Source organism: Apostichopus japonicus, chromosome 15 (assembly GCF_037975245.1).
Source record: "Apostichopus japonicus isolate 1M-3 chromosome 15, ASM3797524v1, whole genome shotgun sequence".
NCBI classification, from domain to species: Eukaryota; Metazoa; Echinodermata; class Holothuroidea; order Aspidochirotida; family Stichopodidae; genus Apostichopus; species Apostichopus japonicus.
The window spans coordinates 29,209,834-29,225,409 of record NC_092575.1 but is presented as its reverse complement, the minus strand read 5'-3'; the positions used below and the strand labels follow the sequence as shown (position 1 = coordinate 29,225,409).

General features: G+C 39.7%; 1 long non-coding RNA gene across 2 annotated transcripts; it reads left to right on the top strand.

Annotated features, from left to right (window-relative positions):
- Window positions 1-3,943: 3,943 nt before the first annotated feature.
- LOC139981115 (uncharacterized) lies at window positions 3,944-8,745 on the top strand. Of its 2 annotated transcripts, XR_011797780.1 has the most exons (5): window positions 3,944-4,040; window positions 5,478-5,534; window positions 5,851-5,927; window positions 7,260-8,330; window positions 8,363-8,745. It is a non-coding gene; the product is annotated as an uncharacterized lncRNA (long non-coding RNA). The 2 variants fall into 2 exon arrangements; XR_011797781.1 differs by lacking the exons at window positions 7,260-8,330; window positions 8,363-8,745 and adding an exon at window positions 6,438-6,476.
- The last annotated feature ends 6,831 nt before the right edge of the window (window positions 8,746-15,576 follow it).

Sequence of the window (15,576 nt, the reverse complement as noted above, 5' to 3'; positions counted from 1 at the left end):
AAAACATGGAAGCAAAGATGTAAGCATAATATAGCAGGCCCGTAACCAGCTTTAACCTGGGGGGAGGGGGAGGGGGTCGTCATGCGCGGTAGGACTATCTAAGCGGAGCGCCACCATTGGTTGGTGCGGAACTTTTTCAGCTTTTCGAACCCCCCCCCCCCCAGATGGCCGGAAACGGCACTTCCCGAGTGTTACAAGCAAGAAGAAGTTCGGCCCCCATTTCGAAACTCTCCCGCTTCTTGGAACACTTGACAAATTTTGGGGGCTGAACATACCTTCAACCCCCCACTTTTTCATCGCAGCCACTGGAGTTCGGCAATTTCATGGAGTCAAAACTCGAGGGCGCCCGAGCAAGGAGTTTGTGCAATTTTTACATCGAAATTGAGCAATCTATTTGCTGTAGGGTCGAGTATCTCGATTGGCCATGTTTCGAAGCTTGGAATCACGGCGTGGCGCAGCGCGGCGTTCGGTGTGGACATCCCTCGCAGCGCCGCGCCGAACTTTGCAGCGCTGCAAAGTTCAGTCGCAGCGCAGCGCGGCGCGGCGTCTGGTGTGCCTGGACGTCTCTATATTAGCACTGTATGTCAGTGGTCGTGAATGTAGAATGTGGGACGTTTGGAGTAGAGGGACGTCCACACCAGACGCTGCGCCGTGAAACTGGAGTCGGGAAAGTTTTAACTTTTACGGCGCTGTGAATATTTTGCGGCGCTTTAAAAATCAATTAGCCAATCACTGAGACTCAACTATTGGCCCATATGGAATAGATAACTTAAATCTAGATAGAAGTGGTGTTAAAGAAGTGAAATATAGCAAAATGATTACTTGTTGGTGCAGAAACACATACACAGTGAAATTGATTGATTTTAGCAACCATCGTGCTTGTGGTGTCTCTATTACTACTATTGTGAAGTTGAAATACAAGGAAACACAGAGATTTTAGACTGTCTCTTCAGTAGAAGCATGTCCGAAAGAGAGTATGCAAACACGCCAGGTGTGGACGTCCCTTTACATCAATGTTTCCGTGTTGCCTTCAGCTGAGCGTGTGTAGGTCAATATTGTACTCCACGGTCCTGGTGGCACCCATTGTCGTTGAAAAGTGATTATACGAGCTTTATATTTAAATATGCATTTTCGTGTAAAAAATGACAATTTGCTCTGGAAAGCGCCAAATTCCATTGTGAAAAAAAAAATTGTCTGGGCGGGGGGGGGGCTCGTACAAACCCCCCCCCCCGAACACCCCTGGCTACGGGTCTGATATAGTAAGCATTTACAAACAGTAAAACAGTACGTCTCTTTACGCACCTTTGCGCACATCAATGTATGCAGTTAGTGACACACTTCAGTAGAGATTTGTTCGAGACTTCTTGATTCATATCTACGGATGCCCTTAAGCTAATTTCCAAATGCCAACAGCCTTTCCTAGTTTTAATGAGGTGTAACGCACATGTTATCTTATAGGCTGGTCGGTGGGAGATACGGTAGATTTTAAAGAAGGTTTCCACACTTTGACCCATGGTGACTCCAAATGACAGTTGACCTCTATTACAAACAATAGGCTTCTTGCACGTAACGTGTCACAACTAAATACTAAATATGATATTGGTCCAGGCTTCCCTTCTTAAGATATCTTGTTTACAAGGCTTTTACAATGTGACCCCTAGTGATCCCAAGTGACCTTTGACCTCAAACAAAAACAATAGGATCTTTATCTCAACGTGTCACAAGGGGTGTACTTAATTTGAGATTGGTCCGAGCTTCCCTTCGTGAGGTATTGAATTTGACCCCTGGTGACCTCAAGTGACTTCCTCTTAAAACAATAGGCTTCTTCTGCTCAATATGGTACTCGTATACTCCAATATGAGATTGGTCCAAGCTTCCCTTCGGGTGAAATCGTGTTTATACGTACACACACACACGCGCGCGTGCACGCACCCCTGCGTGACTACAAAGTTTACGGTTATCATCGAAACCAAAAAGTGTATGTTTTGTCAGTAAATCGCTTTTAGCTTAAAGTGTGTACTGTTTTTATTTTGCTATCAAAGGGATTGGAGTACAGGGTGCCAGTAAGAATTGGACTTAAATATTATGTATTGACTTCCTCACCCAGTAACCTTTGCTTACAATATTGCATCATTTTCGTTGTTCAAAACTCGAGGCTTTCGTCCTTTAATTTCTAATGAGTGAAACCAGGTGCATTACAAGTATTCCAGACATGTTGGCCGTCTATCCGAGAAAATGAACAAAGAAAATCAATTATTTATATTGTTGGACATTTGAACCTTATGGCAGATGCTACCGGTTGTTTCACATATGTTGTAATTGTTGTTTAGACAACATTACTGACCGACGACGACGGGACTATACTTGATGACGGGACTGTCCTTGATGACGGGACTGTACTTGATGACGGCACTGTACTTGATGACGGCACTGTACTTGATGACGGCACTGTACTTGATGACGGCACTGTACTTGATGACGGGACTGTAGCCTACTTGATGACGGGAATGTACTTGATGACGGGACTGTACTTGATGACGGCACTGTACTTGATGACGGCACTGTACTTGATGGCGGCACTGTACTTGCATTGATGACGGCACTGTACTTGATGACGGGACTGTACTTGATGACGGCACTGTACTTGATGACGGGACTGCACTTGATGACGGCACTGTACTTGATGACGGGACTGTACTTGATGACGGGACTGTAGCCTACTTGATGACGGGACTGTACTTGATAACGGCACTGTATTTGATGACGGGACTGTACTTGATGACGGCACTGTACTTGATGACGGCACTGTACTTGATGACGGGACTGTACTTGATGACGGGACTGTAGCCTACTTGATAACGGCACTGTACTTGATGACGGCTTACTACAATAGTCAGACCAATTTCAAATTCGTTAATTTCTTATAATGTAATAGCCCCATCATTTTCAACAGTGACCAACACATGTCTTATATGTTTTGTTTTTTTTTTATTCTGTTTCATTTCACTGCAAGACCTACGTGTGTGTGGAGCTGTTTCATTGACTGCATAAAGATAATATCCGTAATTATGCCGTACCGTTCTATACCTAACTTTGCCCAGGCACTTTTTTTCTAGCACCTGTAAAGTTTTACAACTTAGTGGCCTATGTGAAACTCATCTTCCAAAATAGCTTGGAAAGACGTTGATTTCCACGCTTGTCATAATCATTTTGATTTCATTTTTTTAAAGGCACATAGTTTAAAACATGATAAATATTTGATATAACATATTAGATATAGGTACTATTTGGTTTACAACGCGTGATTTTATATCGTTAAACATTTAGGTATCTAAATAGGAGTCAGCTTCAACGACCATAGTGACACGTTTACCCTATTTAAAATCCTGGTTCTACCCATGTTTCAATTTATTGTATTCATCAAAGTATTATTTAGTAAGTAATAATTGTATTCAGGTGCTGGTCGAGTAAATGTAAAGACTCCCTTCTCCTTTCACTTCTCCAGAACTTAAAATTAGTTGTCAGAAGGCACCATTCCACGTCTTAACTTTTTCTAAATTTCCCTGGGGTCCGCAGACCCCCTCCCCTCCCACAGCTTTAGTCAGCTTTGCACATACAGACCCACATCCTTCTTTTTTTCTTACTCCTTGATCCGTCCTTGATCTCTACGGTTTGTACTAAACGATTGCTATATCGATTGTATTCACCAATAACTAATACAGTATTCATCAGTCAATACCTGTTACTTTTACTTTAGGGGTTAAGCAAATTATAATATAATGATAGAAATGTGAAGACGAATTGTAATATTTGAAGGACGAAGTAACTTAAGAATAGAACAGCAATATTTATTTTTTTAAATGTTAATACTATGATCATTGAAGTTTTCCCGCTGTCGCAAGACGCTTAACATATATGTCTGAACAAGTTCGTTTATATTTGTTTTAGAATACAATAACTATACACGATGAATGCCCGTTTGGTGATAGCGATAATCTTGGTAGTTCTAGTAGCAGCTCTAGCAGCAACAACAGAAAATGGTAAGTTACACGAAACCGCAGTAAATAAAGTACATCAATAACAGTATGCATCTAAAGTTATTATTAATGAACTAATTGGATGTTTCGGAAAATCTGGGCTTCTGATAAAAAGGAGTTTTACTGTAAATCTGAAAATGATTTCAGTTTTAATGAAAAAGGACCACGCGGTTTTCGGAGTGTAGTGGAACAGCATTCATGATTACACTTGGTTGTAGTACGTGGCACAGACTTCACAATGCACGTGAGTGAAGTGCAATATCATCCATGATTACACTTGGTTGTAGTGGCACAGACTTCACAATGCACGTGAGTGTAGTGCAATAGCATCCATGGTTAAACTTGGTTGTAGTGGCACAGACTGCACAATGCACGTGAGTGTGGTGCAATAGCATCCATGGTTAAACTTGGTTCTAGTGGCACAGACTTCACAATGCACGTGAGTGTAGTGCAATAGCATCCATGGTTAAACTTGGTTGTAGTGGCACAGACTGCACAATGCACGTGAGTGTGGTGCAATAGCATCCATGGTTAAACTTGGTTCTAGTGGCACAGACTTCACAATGCACGTGAGTGTAGTGCAATAGCATCCATGGTTAAACTCGGTTCTAGTGGCACAGACTTCACAATGCACGTGAGTGTAGTGCCAAAGCATCTATTGTTAAACTTGGTTGTAGTGGCACAGACTTCACAATGCACGTGAGTGTAGTGCAATAGCATCCATGGTTAAACTCGGTTCTAGTGGCACAGACTTCACAATGCACGTGAGTGTAGTGCAATAGCATCCATGGTTAAACTTGGTTGTGGTTGCGCAGACTTCACAATGCACGTGAGTGTAATGGAAAAGCTTTTAAAATTGCATTAGAGTGCAGTGGAATAGCCTTCACAATACAAGTGACCGTGTAATGGAAAGCCATTAAAATTACATTTGAGAATCGTGAAAGAGTCTTTAGAATTTCACGTGAGTGTAGTAGAACAGCTTTTACAATTAGGCCTACACTTGAGTAGGTGAAATATCCTTTACACATCACACGTGAGTGTAGTGGAATAACCTTCACAATACAAGTGAGGGTGTTGGAAAAGCTCTTATTAAATTACACTTGAGAATAGTGGAATAGTCTTTAGAATTGAGTTTGGTGAAATAGCATACAATTAAATTTGAGTCTAGCGAAATATCCTTTACAATTACACGTGAGTGTAGTGGAAAAGCCTTCACAATTACATTTGAGCGTAGTAAAATAGCCTATACAACAACACTTGATTGCAGATACCTGAAGTATAACCTTTTCTAGGGTCTGTAATTTTAACACTTCCGGGGAAGGGAAGGGAAGGGGCGTTGTTGGTAGAAGAAATCCTTCCACTCAATTGGCCGTACCTTTCAACGTTGTGAAAACCTGGCATTTCTCTCGCTTACCTGTATTTGCTTTCCATTTTCTCTAGAACATGAAGAGAGAGTCCTTAATGATATGGACAACGATATATCTCCAGAGTTAGCAAGTAACTATTGATCATTTTCTTTCAACTTATAAAACGCAAGAACCTATTAAATATGCCAAACGTGTTCCGTGGTGGTACTTATATGCATTCTGTTTAAAGGATATAGTTTGCTTGTAGCGGTTTAACGTGAGTGTAGATGTTAGATGTGGTTTATGTCATTGCAATTTTCCTGTGAATATCTCCTCTTATTGTGATACCAGATGTCAGACATCAGTTACCTGCATATATTATGAAGTTGGCAACGGTTATTGCAAGGGCATCAAAATACATCTAACTGTTCATTAGTTTGATTAAAATACCTTTTTTAATGTCACAGGTAGAGGCGGTGGCTGCGTAAGTGCCAGCTGCTGGAATGATGATCTTACAATTGGCGGCTGAAACTATAACGACAAGGTATTGAATTATTTTGTATTTGTAAAAAGAGAAAAAGTAAAACTAACAAAATCAACGTTATTCTGATTCACGATTTTTTTTTAAACGAATCAAATGATCTTAAAAGCCTTTATATAGGAATTGCAAAGAAAGAATGTCACGCGAGGCAATATATCAACTTAAACAAGTTGCCACCGTACGCGAATATAATATATTGTGTTATATTTAAACACCCGTAGGTAATATATTATTACCTAATATGGTGTACATTCACTGTACAAATTTCTGTAATTTGAAAAGAAAACAAGTACTGGCAAGTTTCACATAATTCTGTAGTTTTTTTAATATTTGGTCAGTCTTTAAAGTTACTCATTAAATGCCATTTTAAAATATGTGTGAAGCTTTTTGCCAGTACCTTTTACAGAGATTATTTAATGAGATTGGAAATGATCTGTTATTTAACATACACTCGAAAAAAATCATGCAGCAGGCTCTTGAAAAATTTGACTTCTTCTTCAACAACACTTTCAGGCCGACTAAAGAGGGCCAACCAATCAGTGAGGGAATAACATACCGTGAGTTGCTAGATGCACTTCAAAACTAACTTTACCACTCGATATGAACAAATCTCATCAAAGAAAGATACAAATCTGTAGAAATAGATGTTGGATTGAAATCAGTTCTTATGCCTGCAAAGTGCAAGTGACCATTGGTACGTAAAGTACAACTAACGACATAGTCAATATGCATTAAAGTTACATCTGTACATTATAGCCTATCACCGAGCATAACAAGTCTACCGATAACATTAAGCTAACATAAACAAAAATATTATAATCCTATTTGCAAAAATAATGGTAGGCTGCACTTCAAATTCAATAACAAAAAACCTCTTAATCCAAATGTTAATATTTCAAACGATACTTTAAGCCGATGTGCGGGAAGGAAACAAATCATACCTATCACAAAAGTTGACGAAGCGCGTCGTCTACATATTCAGTGCCATAGAGACCCGACCCGGGTGATGAAGCTGAATAACTACTGTCAATTGGTTTTGAACTGTTTATAGTTTACGCAGTATGGGATGTTACTACTTATAATTTAAAGCATAAGTTCCTAAAAGTTCGTCAAATTACAGAATGCTATGATTTCCATTTTGGATTAAATGATAAACTGAGATTTTCAATAAGCAAACATGGAAATTACTAATTACAGTTAAAACTATGTTAGAATATAACATTTTACCCTACGTATGCTTACAGATATTTATTACAGTGTTGGCTTACTTATGGGGTTAGCTGTTGCCATTGGCTGCCTTTAGACTTTACTGGTATCAATTTCTTTCGTAAACAGATCAGATGGCGTCCAGTTGTACTACAACATAGATCATGCACATGGATTACACTTAACCTTTGCAGCTTGTATCGGTTGGGACTTTTCATCGTACGAATCTTTGGTGTAGGCCCATACTGGATTTCAATAAACCTTTACACGTCGAAACTCATCTGTTTCCCTAGTTCATTGTAACTTTTTTGTTACCAATTTTCCTAGCGAGATTGTAAAAAAAAAATCCAACAATGCCGCTATACGGGTTTATGCAAAGATGTAAAGATATGAAGACGGAACTCCAAAACCGCACGAATCACACCTTTTGTATAAATTTAAGGAGGAAAGCTTCAAGAGCCTGGAATTGTTGCCAACCACATCAACACCCCTACCGTCAATCTCAAGTTCTTGCCAACCCCACCAACACCCCTCACGTCCATCTCAAATTCTTGCCAACCCCACCAACACCCCTTACGTCCATCTCAAATTCTTGCCAACCCTACCAAAACTCCTCTTGTCCATCTCAAATTGGTTGCGGGAAATTAATTGAGTGATACGGGTTCGTTATCAGAGATTTATTAAGGACAGGTGTCTGCTATCTTAGATTCATTTGATTACCTACCACCAGTACCATTAATAGATATGGGCCCAATTTAATGACATAATAAAAGTCATAGGTTCATCATCATTTCCATAGATTCATTTCATGACACGCTGTCTTTCAGCTTCAAGTATAATAGCCTGCATGCCGTGTTTATCATAGATTTATCTCATGCAATCGAACCACTATACCATAGATATATGTCATGAGATTTGTTACGATATCATAGATTCATTTGGTTATATTACCATAATATAAATAATACAGTGGCGCGTACATCAACTACAATGAGGTAGAGGCGCTGCTCCTCTTTCGAAAAGGAAAGGAATAATGACAACCAGAATGCAAAATGCATTGAGGTTTCGATGACTTCAATGCACTAGACTTCTGCTTGTTAGTATAACGAGAACTAGCTTTTACAATAGCGCTATGGCATGATAATAACACAGGTCAGTCTACTGTACGTGGTTATACACACCTTCATCAAAAACAATAGGGTTCTTGATCTCTAATAACTTCGCACAATAAGGTTGCAGAGGAGTCAACTTATGGACAATTTAGATTGGAATATGCCCACGAAACTTCAAAGAATCAACTTGAAAGAAGCTAAGACAGGTCACTGGAGGTCAACCTGAGGTCAAAGGTCACCCAAATGCAGGTCGACTATTGGATAACAATAGCGTAACTCCCAACCTTGATGGAAATTTGGTTCTCAAGTTATTACAAAAATACTAGTTTTTGACCCCTAATTGACCTTTTTTGACCTTGGATCACATGACTGTTATGTTTGGAAACGATCCTTTACCCCATTCACAACTAGTCCAGAAATATCAACCATGTTGAACCCTGTCAATGGTAGTTTCACAAGTTATTGCCCAAAAAACACATTTTGACCCATAAATGACCTTTGGTGACCTTATATCACATCATGGTTATTTTGGAAAACGTGCCCGTACTTCATTCACAACTTGTCCTAATATATCAGCCATGACAGACTTTGTGACTAGAAGTTGTTGCAAAACGTAGCATAATTTGGCAGTTTTTGCACATAAGCAACCTTGAATGACCTTCGTCTTCGATACGGTGACACATCCGCAAAAAGGGACAATATCTCACCACACACACGTCAAGAGAGTAACTAGTTAAATCTGACCCGAGTACTGATATGAGTGACAGGATTCACAGAACCACTGGATCTACGAATGAGGTCTGAAGGCAGACTATTCCAATCCCTAATTGTATTTGGAAGAAAACTGTACTTATAGCAATTGGTACTGGCATACAATTGGCAAAAGTGCATATCGTGCATGTTCCAACTCCTACGCAGAGGCTTTCTTAGGCAGTCAATAGGGACCTGAGCCTGACCATAGATGCCCTTAGCAAATAAGATGATTCTACTTTGCCTGCGCCTCTCTGCCAAGGGCACCAGGTTTAGGTCCCGTAAAAGAGATGAGACAGAGCCAGGCTCTCTTGAATAATATGAAGCGATGAAACGGGCTGCACGCCTCTGAATGTTTTCGAGGTTGTGTTGCAAGAAAGCTTGGTGGGGATCCCAGACAGAACTGGCATATTCCAATACTGGCAGGAGGAGACCTTTATACGCAGCCAATTTTGCATCCTTTGAACAAGGGGGGTTTCTACGAAGAACTCCCAATATCCTATTGCCTTTGTTACACACATTTTGAATATGCATTCCCCAGTTGAGATCTGAAGTGATATGAATCCCCAGATATTTAACACAATCAACCTTAGCCAAGTGAACCCCATTGAGCATGGTTTCCTCTTTCTAGTAATGGTCATAATGTTACATTTCACCGGCTGGAAACTCATGCCCCAACCTTGAATGACCTAATGGTTTTTGTCAAAATGTTTCTCTTCATAATGTGCACTCTGTCCTAAAACCCCAACCTTGATGGACATTTGGATCTCAAGTTATTACAAAAATACTAGTGTTTGACCCCTGATTGACCTTTGTTGACCTTGGATCATATTACCGTTATGTTTGGAAACGATCCCTTACCCCATTCACAACTAGTCCAGAAATATCAACCATGTCGGACCCTGTCAGTGGTAGTTTCACAAGTTATTGAGAAAAAACACATTTTGACCCATAAATGACCTTTGGTGACCTTGGATCACATTAAAGTTACTTTAGAAAACGTGTCCCTACTTCATTCACAACTTGTCCTAATATATCAGCCATGTCAGACTTTATGACAAGAAGTTGTTGCAAAACGTAGCATAATTTGGCAGGTTTTTGCACATAAGCAACCCTGAATGACCTTGGATGACCAAATGGTCTTCATCAAAAATGTTTCCCTTGATGATGTGCACTCTGTCCTAGAATCAGAACCTCGATGGTCATTTGATTCTCAAGTTATTGCAAAAATACTAGTTTTTTGATGAGATGATATAGAAATTCCGACAACTGTTTTTCCAAATAACAGCATGACCTTGCAAACAAACCGCAAAATTGTCCAAACGACCGTCGCATTGGCGCGTGACGGGAAACAACTTCTGCGATGAGGTTTCAACCAGCCAACTCTCCCCCGCCCTCCCCCCCCCCCCGCCCCCGCCCCCCGCCCCCCGCCCCCCTCAACCACACACCATAGTGACGTCCTTGTACCAGCGGTATGTCTTTATTTTGTAAATTGTGCCCGTGATGTAGTTAAGATGGAAATGTATTTCCCCTAATTATATATTTTAGCCTTTAGGGAAATGTCAAACGGATAGGTGATGAAGTATATATTGTGGCACAAAAAGAATGATTTATATGGTGGATTTCTAAGGTCTTTGAGAGCAGAAGCTGTCACTATGATAACTTCATACGTGAAATTTAGACCTGAGGTCTAATTATACAGCTATCAGCAAGTACGTGTGACATGTGTTGCACAATTCAGGACCTGTATGGTACAAATCGGCAAGATGAGAGAATGTTAATCATTCTATGAAGTCTATGAGTTTGCTGTTTTCTCGGGAACCAAAAATAAACGAAATTGAACAATACTTTGAAAAAGGGTACGATCATGAGCTTTGAATATAGAAGCGTTTCTTGTTAATTTCAAGGTACCACTAGCGGAGAGAGAGAGAGAGATTGTGGGGGGGGGGGGGGGTTCAAGGTAAGGACTGAAGCATCTCAAACGAAATACTGTCTTTCACGCTGACGAGGATGATGACGATATCAACATGTAATCTAACGCTGTGATGAGAAGCAAACATTCTGTGAAGACTACAAATTTTATGATGCAGTGCAAACTCATGGAGCGAGAACTGATAAATATAGGCAATTTAATTGGAGTAGTCCCTTGCCCGTTTAGTTTGTCCTTACTCCGGCCCTAATCCAACCTATTGCCTCCACACCTACCCCCCCCCCCACCTAACCGTGACGCACAATCCCACCCCTCCACCGAAACAAAAAAATTAAAGGCAAAAAAAAGAAGCAGTTTTGACTGATGATTTTGATGATCTTATAAAGAAAATCAGACTGCTCATCGGTACACATATACATGCTTAACACAATTCTAAGGGACGAGAAGGGTGACGGGTGGGAGGGGATGGGGGGGGGTTGGTAACAAAGATATTAACATATTTTAAACTGATAAAATTCAACGTCGTTGGAGTTTAGAAATATCAATAATTTGTTGCTTTTCTTTTCAAGAAAAAGGGAGCAAAGAATTGTTGTTTCGCCATTATAATTGCCTTGTTTTAACAGACTTCAAACTGTTATCAGCGGTAAAACATAACCGATTCCATGGATAGCTTCATATCGTTTCGTTTAGTACGTAGCCTATGCGCATCATGTTACATGAACTTTAGCAATGTATTGAATTTAGTCTTCCGAGTTTCGCATTCCGAAAGTATTCTTTTTTTATCAATTAAACTAAATGTTGACAACAGTTTATGATGTTCAGCCATTTGTTTCTAACTTGACTATCAAGAAGTCAGTTCGCTAGGGATATGTATGACTGAAGCTCCGTCAAAAGTAAGTAAAACCTACTGGTGCATTAGAGAGGAAAATATTTGCGTGGAAAGTAAGATTGGAAACCAAGCTGGTACAGCGTTTGCATGGTAATATATGAATAATATCAATCGGGACATACCAGGAGGTTTGTTACTTGCACACCGAGACACGCTTCGATGGCGTTAGGCATGACGATGGTAACATATACCAATAAATAACATCTTACTTTGACTCGACTTATATCTCTATTGACACAGTTCCACAGATTTAAAGAATGATATGGCAGAGCATCATGCCAACAGACGATTTTTTGTTGTGTTACATGAATGTTACAAGTGTGCGTTTCAGCATGCATTCGTAACAATCCTGTGTAAAGCTACGGTTTGTCAGTGCGTTCATCCACAGTGCTTCACAGCATTGACTTCAATGAGCTGACAGTACGATGCAACACCATACAGGAGCTTTAAGAAGCTGGTAAAAACAAAGTAGGAAACCAGAGATGGAACTCAAACATATTCTAATGAACTTATAGAAATGATAAGTTAAGATTCGGAAATAATACTATCATCAAAACCGAGTTTACAAATGTTTTAAAATGCAGCAAAATAGTGAAACGACTTTCAAAGACGAGTAGTCCTCTCCATCAGGACTGTTAGCAATGCTTTCTAACGCTGAACAACATATTGAATTAATTTAATATCTTCGTTACATATACAACCAAAAGTAGCACGCTATCATTAATAGACACCCCAGAGATCACTCTACCTCTGTAACGTATGCACCCTATAGAACACTTACTACCTTATATATACTCCTCTTTGTGTCACAGGCTACTTTCAATATACGCCCGATAGGTCCACGCTATCTTAGATATACCCGCACGCCACTTACTACCTTCAATGTACACTCCAGAGGTTCACACTATTTCAACTGTACACGCAATATATCACACGCTCCCTTAAATATGCACCTCATAGGTCATTAAATATACACCACATATGCCTCTCTCCCTCTATAAAACACACACCCCATGTATCATTTACTACCCGGTCCGAATAATGCAAATGTGTTGATAAGCCCCATCCATCTTAAATGAAGTCTCATATTTTTTGGCCTCCAGACATTGTTTGGTTTCGAATTGTTCATACTGTCGACAAACCAATCGGCTATCTTTTTTTTTTTTTAAACTAGTAAGGTTGACTCACGGTCATAATAGTATTCTTGATTTTCCCCTTTCTGAATAAGCAATTTGCGATAGGGGCATCTCTTAAGACACTTGGTAAGCTTAACAATCGAAAAAGTATGACGTAGTCTGATTATTGTGTCTGAATAATAGAGATGCAACTGTTCCAGGTACAATGTTAAAGATACATTGTTAAAAAAATAAGATGTATATTTGTCTCTTAATCGGTTTTGGCACAGAAGTGCGTTGTTTTATTTTACTATCAAAGGGATTGGAGTACAGAGTACCAGTAAGAATTGGGCTTAAATATTATGTATTGACTTCCTCACCCAGTAACCTTTACTATCAAAGGGATTGGAGTACAGAGTGTCAGTAAGAATTGGACTTAAATATTATGTATTGACTTCATCACCCAGTAACCTTTACTATCAAAGGTATTGGAGTACAGAGTGCCAGTAAGAATTGGACTTAAATATTATGTATTGACTTCATCACCCATTAACCTTTACTATCAAAGGGATTGGAGTACAGAGTGCCAGTAAGAATTGGACTTAAATATTATGTATTGACTTCATCACCCAGTAACCTTTACTATCAAAGGTACTGGAGTACAGAGTGCCAGTAAGAATTGGACTTAAATATTATGTATTGATTTCATCACCCAGTAACCTTTACTATCAAAGGGATTGGAGTACAGAGTGTCAGTAAGAATTGGACTTAAATATTATGTATTGACTTCCTCACCCAGTAACCTTTGCTTACATTATTGCATCATTTTCATTGTTCAAAAATCGAGGCTTTCGTCCTTTAATTTCTAATGAGTGAAACCAGGTGCATTACAAAGTTTCAAGTATTCCAGACATGTTGGCCGTCTATCCGATGGATTACTCGGTGTTCAGTCAATGAGCCCTTTGCAGGTTAAAGAGGCCATGACACGAAAAATCGAACGAATCGAGAGTAATTCCCTTAAAATCTATGATAAAATCTATGTTGAAAACTGTTCTCATCATCCTTAAAACCCCCAGCACTAATGAGTTATTTAAGTTTTAAAACTCGCACCCGGATGCAAACCTCTGAAAAAAGTGATTTCCAAACAACACAACGATGACGTCATGTTAGGAACGCAAGTGCTAACCACAGACGGGATGCGCGACGATCATGCCGTCACATACACATACACTCATTGAAAACCCACGAAATACGCTACATCGCTACAACTATATCAATATTTTACAATCTTGTACAATATCTTACGAAAATGCCGGTCCGTTGTGTTGTTAGGGGATGCAGTAATGTCATAACCAATGCAATTAGCCTTCATCGATGGCCGATAAACGACACGGCGATTATGGACCAATTTTGTGCAAAACACCATGTCCGATTTCACTGGGTCAAGCCAGTACAGCTCCGTATGTAGCGAACACTTGACGGAAGCAGACTACGATCTCTCCTTTCTACTGAAAGAAGAAATGGGCCTAACGGGTCGACACAAACGAGTTCTTCCTGGCAAGCACCCCACATTGAAAACTTCTAAGATCAGATCGGGTAACAGGTAACAGGTAACCTCCAGTGGATTAATTGGCGATCCTTTGGAGGAAGCGGGACCGAGCAATAGTAGTACTAGGTATTTGACTACTAGTACTATAACGTTAGGCCTGCACTGAATCGCAAGAGTCGAAGGGTTTTCTCGAGAAAAAAAAAGACAAAGGAAAGAGGTAATTGTTTACCTGTCATGTTGTTTTTATAATTGTGCAGGCCCTGGTTCTTAATTCTTATTGCCAATGTTCTTTTGTATATAAAGGTATAGCTAAGGCTAGCTATACAGTACCTGCCACTACGACAATAGCAATAGGCAAGGGCTAGCATTAGCCTAAGTTACTGTACTGGTACAGTTTCGTGAAGTTCACACGTGCGATCATGTTAAGCTAACACTTTGGAAGCAGTGATAGAAAATATAGCATAACTAAATTAAGAAATGAGGAGGGCTTGATATAGTTGTACTTTATGATAAATTCTTTGTGCACGGAGTAAGTTGTTTGTATTGTTGGTAGGCTATATACTGTATCAGTTTTTTTTATGCTCAGCCAATAGTATAGGACTCATTGTTTGACTTATTGAGCCCCATCAATTGTGTAGAAATGTTATAAGAACGTCCATAAAACGCCTAACTTGTTTTTTTCATGAAGCTGAATCGTAAGTTACCATGAATAGTTACCCAATAGATCTTTATTATAGTTAAACCAAGTTCCTTTCCCCCTACCACTATAGGCAAGTCGGCCCAACCCCGGCCAGATCTGACCCCTTTCCCATTACAGTATGTACATAAGTTTTTACACAATGTCGATAAAGAAACTCGAGCTTGAATGGCTCCTTTTGACGATGTAAAACGTGGCACAAAAATAGGAAAAAATAACTGAAGCCCCTGGTTTGAGGGACCGCGAAAAACTGCAACGAAGAAATCACTGTGCTATTGAATGCACATGTTATTTTGGCAAGTCTCAATGCAGAGAGAAACATACTGTGAGATGAAAAATCCTTTTCAGAATCAGCTTCCCACAAAATTTACAAAATGTTTCGACTCACTAAACTTTGTTTTCAA